This window comes from Columba livia, chromosome 3 (genome assembly GCF_036013475.1).
Source record: "Columba livia isolate bColLiv1 breed racing homer chromosome 3, bColLiv1.pat.W.v2, whole genome shotgun sequence".
In the NCBI taxonomy this organism is placed as follows: domain Eukaryota; kingdom Metazoa; phylum Chordata; class Aves; order Columbiformes; family Columbidae; genus Columba; species Columba livia.
The window spans coordinates 86,194,119-86,208,132 of record NC_088604.1 but is presented as its reverse complement, the minus strand read 5'-3'; the positions used below and the strand labels follow the sequence as shown (position 1 = coordinate 86,208,132).

At 38.3% G+C, this 14,014-nt stretch overlaps 1 long non-coding RNA gene across 2 annotated transcripts; it reads left to right on the top strand.

The window, feature by feature from the left end:
* The first annotated feature begins 237 nt into the window (after nucleotides 1-237).
* On the top strand, nucleotides 238-13,765 carry LOC135579097 (uncharacterized). 2 transcript variants are annotated; one of them, XR_010471529.1, is made up of 4 exons: nucleotides 238-396; nucleotides 724-913; nucleotides 10,680-11,819; nucleotides 13,082-13,765. It is a non-coding gene; the product is annotated as an uncharacterized LOC135579097 (long non-coding RNA). The 2 variants fall into 2 exon arrangements; XR_010471528.1 differs by having other exon boundaries at nucleotides 243-396; nucleotides 10,680-13,765.
* The last annotated feature ends 249 nt before the right edge of the window (nucleotides 13,766-14,014 follow it).

Genomic DNA, 14,014 nt, shown 5'->3' with positions numbered 1-14,014 from the left:
TCCTGTAATACAACATTTTGTTCCATTACAGCATTATTATCCAGCCACAGGTTTTGTGCCTAGCTTGCATTAAATATTTCATTCACTCATACATTTAATGAACATCAGCTACCTTTGAACTAAAGATTTATGTAAACAGTAGGAACGAGAGTGCATTTGAAAGCATAAGGAAAATAATTACTTAGAGGGCAACAGGTAGAATTCTGCACAAACCAAACTAAGTGAGAAATTAAACAGTTGAAACTGAGCTCTCTTGCAAATATACAACATCAAGTATTTGCTTTATTACTGTTACATAAAAGGCTTATAAAGTAAGCCTCGGTCAGAAGCTCAGCCAGTACAAATGCTGGGCTGCAGCAACTGCATTTCTGGACCCGGACTATGGGTTTAAGGAAGGTAGGAAACTTTTTCCATCCACTAACCTTCTACACAACTCCTGCTACTCTAACAATTTAAACTAATAGAGCACCTGGCCCCTACCCGGTCTCCATCTTATTAGAAACATATTGACTCTGCTGGCTGCTTGGGAAGCCAAGAACCACATTCATCAGTAGGGTATCTCATCTGACATCAGTGAGATCAGATTTTGGCTTTATTCCTCCAAACCGCACACCATTTTTGCACAAGAACTATATGAAAATTAATTTTGAGTGCTGCACTAATTCTCCTTTACTCAGAGAAGGGCACCAAATGCTTCTCTTTGTTCAAAACTTCTCTTAATAGCACCCTCAGTCAGCAGCTTCAAGTGAAAAGCCTTTTGTCCACTGATATGGAAGAAAGAAAAATTAGAGCTGCTTCTCCTTCAGCTTTGGGGTGAAGACAGCACTGATGGAACTGAGCACCCACAAACACACTGAATTGCTGGACCAGGAAGGCAAGAAGCTACTTCAGAACAAGAACTCAGAAACTCTATGTAAGCCACTTCTCCTTCAAATATCTGTCTAAGACTCTGGCAACAGCCAGGATTTCTTAGCAGCAGTTGAGCTCTTATTTTGCAGCAGCAGATGGGGCTGGACCTTCACACCATGTTCTGTCAGGAATATGAGAGCCTGGAGAACAGCCTGGCTGCCCATTGAAGAGTGGAAACTTGCTGTGTATTTGATTTGTATGTTCTGATTTTGTTCTGATTTTGGCTGCTCAGTAGAAATAGGAAGACAGAATAACTTTGTTTAATGGACAGGAAGTGAATGAAACAAGATATGATGGAGAGAATAATTGTATAGGTACTAATTGGTTAAAACTACTCTATTTTCTTAATCTAGAGATCTTCCAGAGAATATAGTTTTAAAAATGAAGAAAGAACTTCTGGTACAAGATTTTTTACAGTTACGTTTTTATTTTAGCTGGATTTTGGATGAAAATTACTTTTTTTTATTCATAACATTTTAATGGCATTTTGTTAATTCTCTATGGCATCAAAGTGACCACAGTGTATAATGTGTCTCCTTGCTATGTCAAAATTGTGGTCTTTATGTGTCAGAGCTTTCAGTCACAGACGTTATTTTTAATACCTGGTTCAGATGTATTTTAGGTGCTTGCACTTTGAAAAGGTGGCTCTGATAAAAAATAGTCATAGCTTAATTTTCAATCTGAACTTTTCACTGAAAATCAAAATCTTCCTAGTGCCTTGAATTAGGCTAATTAAGTCACTTTCAAAAATTTAGGCTGGTTCTTCCAATAAATTAAATCAGAGGTTTCTATCTATCTCAAACACAGGATAAAACCAGAAATGCTGGACACCCCTCTCACTGTGCCTGTGTTTGTGCATGAGTATGCATGCACAAGTATATCACTTGTGCACAAGTTGCTAAGTTTTTTCATAACAAAGTTTCTCTAGCTACTTAATATTTTGCTGTTGTTCCATAGATTGGGAGTGATAATTGTAGGGAGCTCTGAACAAGTTGACCTTTACATTATCATAAAAAAATCAGTTTTCTGGAATATTTATTTTGTGATAAGCATTATTTGGAAAGTAGTTTTATGTCTCATAAATAACTGACTTTTAATTAACCTTTCTTTTCACTAGCCTTTTTTAAAAAGAAAAAGTAAAGAAAACAAGGACACTCTGCTAAAATTGATTATGTTATTTATTACAGAGCTTTTAAAAACATTTTCATAAAAGGTTGATTAATGACATAAAGATATAGATCTTGCACTCCAACTTGAGCTTGTTCTAATGATCTTATCTATAAATGATTTGCAGGTTTGTGGGATAGGAAAAAGTGAAATTTTCTCTGGTTTTCAGTACAACTCATGCTGCGAACGTGTTATTTGGCATCCTGAAAAGCAAAATAGAACAGGAATGCATTTTTTAATATGAAATATTAATCTAAATTGAAGTATGTTTACCCTCTGGGGGTTCTATTCTGATTTTTAGTGATTGCCAAGTATCTTTATAGATGACTGATTTGGTGAGTGCTCTACCCAGCATTCAGCCATATAAGCACTAGAAATTAGTAATTGCATAACATCACAGAGCTGGGATTTTGCCAATGAGACATGAACATAAATTGCAAATAAGAAAAAAAGACGTTTTTAGCTTGTCCTCTGAAGAGTGCAGTTTACTAAGAACCTGCCCTACATCATGTGCTATCCTACACAGGGGGAAACTTAAATCTAGAGTAAAGCCAGACACAGTTTTATCTAGTGTAAAAGGTGTAAATCTGGAGCAACTCTCATTATTGCCTTCTTTGGGTATTTCTTTATTTTTTTGGAAATAGAAAACTGAGAGATTTACACAGCTGAACAACTGTCCGCAAAGCCTGGGGCATGTAGCTCATTAATGCACTAAATACACTGACCACATCTCACAAGGCAGTCGCTTGGAAAAAAAACATCCACAGGTATAGAGACAAAATTATTTTAAAAGAAGTGGTTTTGGGTCAAGAAATGGTACTGTCAAAGAAACCGGTGCTACTTTGTACTAAAATATTAAGAGTTTGACTGCTAGTGGCGTCAACAGTCTCAGACCACAGCCAGTAAGAAAAGGTAAAATTTAAGTTCATCTTAGAGGTCTACTCTGTAAAATGTATGCAAAATATGTTAGATACTTATTCACAAATTTGGGTGATGCTTCTCATATCCCTTTTGTTTTGGGGGGCTAGTAGCAATAGCCCTTCTTAGGACTTGTGAAACTTCAGAGGAGATCCTATTTTACAGCACTGAGAAGGGGAACAATTTACGTACTTTTTTTTTAGATACTATGACAAGACAGTGCTTTTCATACATTAAATTTTAAAAGCAGAGCCACTTTCTTACCCAAGATGAGGCACATGTTATTTAAAGGGAATTTATATTACAATTACTGAGTAAAATCAACGACAGAAGTCTCAGTAAGTACTAAGCCTTATAGGCTTTGTAAAATTATGAAACATACGAGAGTTAAGAGGCTACTACAGAACAAAAATACATTATAATTTTAGCATTTCATTAAGCTTTAATTTAAAAAAGCAAAACAAAAACGCAACATGTTACTGTCTGTCAGTTTATATCTCCAATTGTAGTTGCTCTAAGGTCTGATAGAAAGGAGGGTTTTTTTGAAAGCTAGTCCAAAAAATATTCCTTATGGTCAGAAATAATGAAAAAAACATGATATGTATGTATGCAGATGAGAACACAGATGCCTTTATCTTTCCCAAATTGAGTGGGGAAAGGCTCAAATGAAGAGTGAAGTAATTTTGGCAATTTGATGAAAGCTTGCAGTACACAGGCAGACCTGTCAGAGGCAATGCCCTCTTCAGAAATAATACTGGAGAGATAATTGGTAAGAAATGGATATCCACAAAATGCTGGAAAAGACCAGCAAAGCAAACAAAGAATTGAAATCCTGCCACCTCTGTATCATTGCCTTATATATGGGTTGAATCTATTAAGTGACAAAGTAATTAGGTCTACATGTTGCAGAGGAGCAGAGACTACTTTATTTTCATGTTATAAGTATGATTCCATTTTAACTTACTAAAAATACCCATCAGGATACCACTTCAATATGTGTAAAATAAAGTACTAACAGCAGGACTTTACAGTTTGGAGTCCTGCAGTTTGCAGGCTCCATTAATTTCTTTGTGAGTTGACGAATGAGAGTGGTGTGCCATAACGTCTAAGAACAGGGAGTCTCCTCAGACTCCCATTCTATCACTATTCTTACCAACCATCCAGAGCCTTTAATTCACGTCACTTATTTGTTTAAAACCAACTGCGATTTTAATGTTAAACAAAGCACAAATTTGTTTTCAGAGACAGTTGTTGATATGGAATGCTAAAAAACATTTCTTTCCCTGTTTCTGCTGGCAGGAGATACAGTAACATTTCATACAGCTTAATTTTGAAGCTGTAGGAAGTACTGGTGCTACACAATAACACTTGTTTGTAAATGGCATTAGAAAAGAAGACCAAAATTGACCTGTACGAACAGCTGTTAAAATTTTCCTTCTGGTGTCAGGGGGTTATAATTTTCAGTTCCTCAGGGAAAAAAGTCATCCCATAGTCAGGATTTTTAATTCCCTTATACACCATCCCTAAAAGTTTTCTGTGGCATGAGGTATACACTGAGCTTGCTGCAGTGATGCTGTCTGCCTATGATACCTCCACAAGTGAATTTGTAGCCCTGAGCACTGGGCACTGATTGACACCACAGACAATTTCTGCTGCACATGATGAGGTTTTCAACACTCACATTTTTATGACTAAAGGTGCTAAATGTTGTGGACTAAGCTTTTTCAAGTCACTTTCCTGCAGTTGTTGCATATAAAATGCTAGGAATAGAATTTTCTTACTGGGCGAAAAAAAAGTCTGACTGAATTGAAAAAATGCTGGAGAGGTATTTGCTCCAAATTTCTTCCCTCACAGTATATATACAGAGTATTAATCTTCAGACAGGCAAAGGATGATAACTGGTGTGAGCAGGCATGCACTACAATCAACAATGATTTAAATCCATTCCAGTTCTAACATTTAAAAACATGATCCCTTCCAAGTATCATCAATCAAGTCCTTGTTTAGGAAATACCAAATTAGTTGATGTTGCTAAAAGGCCATCGATAGATTTTTATATTTAGGAGGAATATTCCACTGCTTTTTTTGTTCAGATTTTGTTGTTGGCTATTAACTTTTCAATAGGAATGCTACAAAAGGCTTGTTCAGCACATCTCTATCTTCAGACTTGAGATGGAAGAGAACCATCTGCAGAGTGAAAAGTATCCTTGGCACGGCCGTCATATTACAGGCAGCTGCTCTCCCATCCGCGAGAGAGGGAGCTGCTTTCAGTGCCTGTGATATTACTGTGTTTGGACAGATTAGGTTCCAGGCAACTTTGCTGCACATTTAGTGGCCTCCTACACAGTAAGTATCCTGCAATGAGCATCACGTGTTTGCTCAGTTGAAAGGAAGATGGATTAAATACAGACAAAGCACGACCATTTGAAAGTGTGATTCTGTGTATGAGTCGTAGAAAACTCTATGAATATTTGAACTACTTTTTTCAGATAAGTGAAATAGGCATGTGTGAGCAGCTGGTTAACTGCTTTATGAAATGGCTACCCCATTAAACTAGTCTGAAATTGCACCAGTTTTCTCAAAAAAATGTCTGACAGCTGTTTCAAGCTACAATTTTTGTGGCCCTGTCACGATGTTGAGATGCAGTGGCCCACAGACTTCATTATATTTTTCTAACTGAACGCTTCAATCAGGCTTTAACTTTCAGTCTGATTCAATGCCTGTTAAAATCAAGAGAGAGCGTGAGAGATTTGAATAGGCAGTGAATATACAGAAACCTTAAAGAGTTCTTCACAGAAACACTCCCTCTAACATTACTCTTAGTTAAGTTTGAAGTTGCATTTTCTTATCTTGTTCCAGGATAAAACTACTATTATGGAAAGATTTGCAGGATTCCTATAAAATACATGGAAATCAAAATATACCCACTAATATGAAATGCAAAGTAACTTTCCTGGGGAATTCAGTTGATGGCAAAATCATAATCAGTAGTACAGACATCTGCCTAAATCTCTAGGCTACAATAAAACACCTTTATCCCCAAACTCCTAAGTCAGCTTTTTCACCTGTAACACTGAGGATTATATTACACAGCAAGGATTATGTTGTGCTTATGTCTCTCTTACTTCATATGAACACATCAGTTAATACTGATGTGTGCTCAGGTAAGTTTGGTTTCCTGGAGGAGTGGTTTACCGTGGAAAGGTTCAGACAAAGCAAGTGTCATTCACTACAATTAGAGGACCAATCTAAAGGTGATTAGAAGGATAAACGGAAATTTTCTAATACATTGGGATGCATTTATATTGCTTCTTCAATATAGTTGTGCATGACAAGGTCATCTCTGGAGGAATTAACAAGGGCATCCAGAAGAGGATCAGCTTTGCAGCAGCAAGCACTGTGGTAGCAGAAGTTACTCTGCTATTTCTGTGATTTGCAAGCAGTGTACAGTCTTTTGCAAAAGGAAACAATATGTGAACAACATATCCCCTCATCTCTTTATCCTACTTTGATGGCTTAAGACAAGAACGTTGTTGGTGGTTTGGTTTTGTTGTGTTTTTTGTTTGTTTGAGTGTGGTTTTGTTGTTATTGTTGTTTTGTTTGTTTTACTTATTTTGGGTCTAGAATTATTTTTTATTTTTGCCTATGCTCCTCATCTGCCTTCAAGTATCCTTTCTTGTCTACTCTTCCCCCCTGTATCCCAATGTCTTCACATTCCTTCTTTTCCTTATCATTCCCCAAATGTTCTCATCTTTGTTTTATTTATTTTTGCTGTTATCAATAGTTAACTCAAGTCTCAAGTAAACTCTCCCTTCCTTACCCATTCCCCATATTTCATGATGTTTGCCTCAGTCTTTAACCTCCCCAGCTGTCTCTACTTCCTCCATAGTAATTTTCTATTATACCACTTCTAACTTCACTTTCATAACCCTCTCACACTTCTGTCTTGCTGTTTCTACTGTCTTTGAACCCCTTCATCCTACCCTACCTATAAGGAATAGCTTCTATTCCCTGCTTCCAGTTTCCTACTCCTTGTCTGACATAGTTTCCTTGTGTTTCCTCCCTTATCCAAGCTGTCTGCAGGCTGTCACACCTGCTCTTCCCTGCTCTTGCTGCTGGCCCTCCATTCCTCTTTCCAAACTCACACTTTTATCAGCACGGCTGTCGTTTCCTGTCAATTCTGGTTATGGATTGTGTGCTCCCACATTCGGCACATGTGGGAAATGAGACATTTTGAAGAGATGGCTGCAATTTGACTCTGAGGACACACACTGGAAAGGGAGAGCAGAGCTCCTCTAGTGGGGAAGAGACCAGTGCTGGAAGTTACAGTTTGATTTAACAACCAAGACAAACACGAACACATCCCATGAACGCATTCTTTCCTATTAAAGACTACAATCTACCAACCAATCACAGAATCACACACAGAATCACAGAATGTTAGGGATTGGAAGGGACCTCAAAAGATCATCTAGTCCAATCCCCCTGCCAGAGCAGGAACACCTAGATGAGGTTACACAGGAATGTGTCCACGTGAGTTTTGAATGTCTCCAGATAAAGAGACTCCAAAACCCCCCTGGGCAGCCTGTTCCAGTGCTCTGGCATCCTCACTGTGAAGAAGTTTCTTCTCAAATTTAAATGGAACCTCTTGTGTTCCAGTTTGCACCCATTACCCCTTGTCTTATCATTGGTTGTCACCGAGAAGAGCCTGGCTCCATCCTCATGACACTAACCCTTTACACTACTAACCACCCCCCTTCTAATACACCCCAGGATGCCATTGGCCTTCCTGGCCACAAGGGCACAGTGCTGGCTCATGGTCATCCTGCTGTCCACCAGGACCCCCAGGTCCCTTTCCCCTACACTGCTCTCAAACAGGTTATTCCCCAACTTATACTGGTACCTGGGGTTGTTCCTGCCAAGGTGTAAGAGACTACACTTTCCCTTGTTATATTCCATTAAATTTTCCCCGCCCAACTCTCCAGCCTGTCCGGGTCTCACTGGATGGCGGCACAGCCTTCTGGTGTGTCAGCCACTCCTCCCAGCTTAGTGTCATCAGTACATCAAGTTCTGCACATGGATAAGCCAGCCTCAACCTGTGAAGGTTCCTGCCTTATGGCAGGAGTCTTTGCCCGTGGAAGACATGCTTAAATACAATATGCCTAATTTTGAATTAGTGTATTGAAAGAGTAATTCTGTTTCTCTCCTTTGAGGAAGGTATTTAGCCAGTCACAGATCACTGGAGCTCTCATAAAGAGAAATGCAAAAATGTGTGTTGGCTAAGCTAAAGATTTCCTTTTATCAGTTCATGAGGACAAGATATTGTGACACATCTAGCAGAAAGCTGGAATTGCCACGCCAAGACCTGGAAACACTGTCATCACTGGGCAGAATTAGGCATGTTCTGTAGCTGGTGAAACAGTTACTAATTTTCTGTGTGCTCAAAATATATTTAACGTAACCTGCCACTTGAAAAAAATTGGATTTCAGTTATCCTAACAAGAGAGAGTTTTTTCAGCTGAAGGGAGCTTCAAAAGGTGAAACATTTCCCTGCTCCTCATGACTGCCAGAACTGTTCTTCACTGAAGCTGCTGCTGGCTGAAGTTTCTGTTGTAACATATTTGTGGACCGTATTATGAGAAGAAAGGTCAGATAAGCACTGATACATTTTTCTAGTCTGCTTGAATGTATCAGTTACAACCATGAGATTGTAACCTGGTGAGCTAGACTTTGTGCAGTTGCCAGATGCAGGAAAGTTTGTTCTGTTCAACTTTTGTTTCATTTAATTCTTCTCTCCAGTTTTTCCTACAATCTACATTGCTTGCTTTAACATAATCTTGTTTTACGAATTGTTACTGAAGCAGGCTGCTCCGAAGTGATGTAAATGAACTTCTGACCTCTGGGGGTGAAAGAAGGGAGGTAAAAGATAATTGATCTGTGGCATTCTGTAGAAGATGTGAAGGCAGAATGTTGCCAAGATGCTGGCAAGAGTTAACACATAAAGCAAGTCAAAAAAGGGGGGACATGTCAGCCGCAGGACCAAATACTGACAGGTGTCAAGAAGAATTTTCTTTTACGGTGTCAGTCAGTATTTTTGTTGTACTTTGTAAAAACATTTGTCCTTTGCTGTCCTGCAAAGAGCTTTATTAGAAACACATTTTTAAATGATATAAAGAATCGTAGCTGGAGGTGGTGATTTCAATAAAATGCATTTCACTTAATCTGGACACACTTAATTGGGGCAGATGCTTTATTGGAAAAACTTCTAGAGAATCAATTCATGACAACACATAGAAAAGTCTAAGGACAGTAGTCACAAGTTTTCCTTAATGAGGTATATTTAGCCACTGCCATGGGTTTACATGGTGTTTAATCAGGTGTTAAATACGTGCGAAACACTAAACTTCAGTCTTTTAATAGAAACATTGCCAAACAAATATTTAAAGAAGAACAATAAATTAAATTCAATATTATTATTTTTATTTACTTTAGCACTTCATTCTGAGCCCACTGCTCTCTTTTGTGTGGGTTCTAGTGTCAGGTCCGGGAAACACTACAGATTTCCATTTGTGTATGTGAACGTCAACATTATAAAAAAGATAATTTCCTGAATAAGCTTGGGACCTGGAGGGCAGCAGGCTTCCAGATCCTGGAAGGTCACATGTGTCATTACATTTATGTTATTTTAGCTCTAATGTCCCAGTTCCAAGCCTCAAATTTCTCTTGAGTCCAGATAAATGTGCAGGCCTGAATTATTCAAAATTATTGAAACACCATTCAAACAGCTTTTTCTAGCAATTTGAGGATTGGGAGTGCAGCTCTAGGTGAAGGAAAGTCAGCCCATAAATTCTTCCCCTGGTACCCAAAGGACAAGGATGCGTTTATTTCCTTCCATGGGTCTTCCACCAAAAACTGCAGAGAGTGCTAGTCAGGAAAGTTCAAGGCTTTTAACCATCTTCAGTGAGGTTTCCCCAAACTGTGAGGCTTTAAAAGGAAAATATACGTTTTATCATTGCTTGATATTAACATTCAGAGGTCATATCTACGCAAACTTCAGTACAGCCTGAGATGTGAATTCAAACTGATGTAAAGACAACTTATGCTTTCTGAGCAAATAATTTGGTTTATTTTTTAATATGTTATTTGATTTAGTTTGCTCATTTTGAGAACAGCTAACTGAAAAGTTGTTCTAAAATTTAATGTGTGTAAGGAAAGTCCACAACTAGACTGGTGTCACTAGGGAAAACTATCCTTTGTTTTCAGCCTCATAAAGGATAGCACAGTAAGTTAAAACTGGAGTTCTTATATGTCCTGTGGCAAAAGCAGTCAAAGAAGGATGAAAGGTTTGAGAAAACAAAGGACTTTTAGATGGGAGATGCTTCTTCAGTTTTCTGCTGAAGTACCTGAAGTTTTAAATCTTTTACTCTCTTTATTCAGTACAAGTTATTTTCAAGGCATTTGGGTGACTAAACACAGGGCGTAGGTGTTGTGAACTCCCAGTTAAATCCATTCTTGGAAAACACGAGAAACAGCTAGAAATAATCTTTTTAAAAATCAACACAACACTGAAGTATGTGATCACATTTACTTAGTGAGAAACTGGGATTTTCCCTTTTTGCTTGTCTTGGGGAAAACAGGGAACTTCAATATCAACTTATTTTTTCTCCTTGCTTTGATGCTCTCAGCTCCATAGACTGCTTGAGCCTGCTCCAGTGATTCAGAAGAGTGTTGGAAAGAGGAACTCCAGTTGCTTTGCACAGCAACGGCCCTAAGAAGAAATGTTTTCCTATTCAGCTGTGAGCAAAACTCAGGAAACTGGAGGACAGAGCCATTCATCATGGGATGCTTTGATATTCATCCTGCTTTGCACAGTCTGGAAAATCTGCTTGCAATAGAAGAAGAGAGAAAGAAGGAGCAAGCTTGTGTGAGTTATTATGGATTTGAGCTGTCTTCACATGCTTTTCTAGGGACTGAAGTAGACACTACCACTGGCATGTTTTGCGCCCACCTGGAGCTGAACTGTTTTTTGGGATAGCTAGGGTAATCTCCTGAGGCATTAGGCAGTAAAAGCAGGAAAAGTAGGAAGCAGCTCAAGACATCAAAAGAGACAGAGATCTAATCTCTACCAATCCTCCATGAAAAGCCGGCTCTGTCCCTACAGCCATCACGGTGTACCCATAGAAGACCTTTCCATACACATGAGCAGGGGACATACTCTTGAGGCCTCTCATCTTTTTATTTTTGCAAATCAAATCTGCAGCACTCATCTCAGTTCACATTTAGCAAACATGACCCTTAATGCCTTTCAAACTAATACACATTTGGACAGCAGCATAACTGGAGAAGTGTCTAACAAAGTGTGCCAGTAGAACTCCAGCATATTTCCTATTTTAACAGTCTGTAATTTGAGTGTTTGTTCTCTTGAGTGCCTTCAAATTATGCCAATTTCTAGAGATTAGAGTCTAGGCTAAGTACTCTTCATGAACAGATATACAGTGGATCTCTGTTTTACTTGGAATAAGGTATATATTTGAACTGATTTCTCATTGTCTGAAAAAGCTATTCAGCTGGCCATAAAAATTGTGGGTTTGACATGGGAATGTTTCTGTGGCATTGTTTTACATAGCAGTGGTTGAATTTGAAACTTTAGATTCTCTTTGGACACTTCAGCTGTGATGTGGTTTGAACTGGAGTACCCAAGGCTCTCTTTGATTCCCTACCAAGGGAGAAGTAAAATATTATTGTATGTTTTTGATGTCCAGAGAAGTCTATGTTACTTTTGCTGCAGGATCACCCTGTTATGTTGCAGGTACATTACCTTCCTGGTAAGTAATGACAATTAATTTATTTTTCTGTTTTGGGAAACTGTATCAGAGTCAGGTTTATAAACTTGAACTTAGTCTAAACCACTTACTGGGAAACATTTCTGTTTACAGACAGAGTGGTGACTAAAGCTTAGTAAAAGTCTTTTATTAATCCTGTTTCATATACTGACTCAAAACATAATAATGGGCATAACCCACAACCTCATCTACTTCAGGCAATACAGCTAGAAATTAAGTAAAAAAAAAAAAGCATTGTGGGTGCTGTACTCCATATACAGCCTGAGTGCTCTTTCAATAAGTTCTTGAAAAATGTAGATGAAATGGGGATGTATTACCAAAGAAATTTTATGTGCATGATTGGTTTACCTCATTCCTTACAAAGTAATGCTGCCTTCTGACAGAAGAAAGAAATTAGAAAAGTCAGCTACTCATTTGCATGAACATGTAGACCTAGAAAAAGACTAGGGAAACACGTGTAAAAAAAGACTCTGGATTTCATTATTTAATTCTTTTGACAAATGGAGACGTTGCTGCTTGAGGAAGAGTGATAAAGTACAATTGCTGCAGATGAAGTTCACAAGACAGTGAGCATTTTTCAGACCATCTTATTCACCAGTCATTGTTAACACAAATTAGCTAAGTATTAGCTAGTGGGGAACTGTCTGTTTACTAGGTTTCATCTCACATATAATTGGAACTTTATATCAAAGTAACTTCTGATGTATAATTTTAGGGGAGTTTTTCCATTCACATTACATTTGAATTAAACATTTTTGAACCATGCATGAACAGTGGCTAAAAAAATGTGTCTGGATTTTTTAGAGTACACTGCGAGAAATACGGAACTGCTAAACTCCATTTCTGACTGTTCTTAGATGAACTGAGGCAAAATTTCTTTTGGAGTTTTGCCTGAGTAAATCCTATCAAATTTGGCCTAGCTTTGCCTGTTGACAGTAAGAACAACAGTGTCACTGTGGTCTGTTCTGAGCCTGTCACAATGCAAACTGCCTCTTGAAACAATGACCTACAATGTCAACTTCAGTACCCTGTGTGAGTATCGACTTTACCTTTGCTTAGTCAAGAACATTATAAAAAGAAAACTGCAGATAGACGGAAAAAAGGCAGAGAATTTAGAATGAAAAGATTCAGTTGTTTAAAAATAGGTTGGGTCCTATGTGACCATTTTAAAAAATGAAGCTGTAACAGCCGTATTTTTAATAATAAAATAGCTCTACTGTGCAACTTCTGCTTTCTTCCAACAGAATGGTGGTGTGTTGAATTTCAAGGCTGACCCTGGAAAGCATCTTAGGTGGCAAAGCAAAGATCAAGGCCAATGCCAAATTTTTCTAATTTATATTTCTCCAATGCTTTGAGAGTCTGGAGGCAAGATGAAGTCTGACTGGATTGAGGGTATTATATTCCCACATACATCTCAGGAAGAAATTTCTTGGGACTAAAAAAAATCATAGAAGAAAAAATCCCTTATTCTTTTTGGCTTAGTATAAGAAGTGCATATGCGAAATGTAACTCAGGCGAGGCTTTTCAAAATCTCTTGTTTCAGACTGATACTCATAACTGTGGAGGGTATCCTTGAATAATGAAATTGCTATCAGCAAATGACCCTCTTCTTCAGGATCACATGAATGCCACTGCACGGTGCTGAAAGAAGAAAACGAGGTTGTATTTCACTCAAGGACACAAGGAAAGCTGGAACTGGTTTCATATTTTCCCCCATATTTTCTTTTCCACTCTCAGTCAATCTTCATGGCTGATGGTTAACAGGGTGCTTTGCTTCTATGTGAGGAAGCGTTTGTTATTGCTTGCTCACTATTTTCCATAGCAACACAATGTCTCTGTTTAAGATCCAGTGGAGATGAGCAAACAGTAAAGCCTTTAAGAAGCAGTTTGTAAAAGAAGCTAAATTAAACTTAACTCTTTCAGGTTAACTGCGCAGTCTGTATTAATCCTTGTAGTTTGAAATGTCTTGTTGAGGGCCAGAATATTCTCAGTCTTTAAGCATAAGTATGGCCATATTAAGCCAGATCCACTGTCCCCTTAGCACGGAAAGCCATCTCTGCCAGAAGTGGGTAGTGGATTCCTACAGAAGAACACAAAAGCAGGGCAGGCATGAAATGATAAATGTCCTGCTACACTCGTTCCCTTCCCCCAGTTCCTACAAGCTGCAGGTGAGGAAC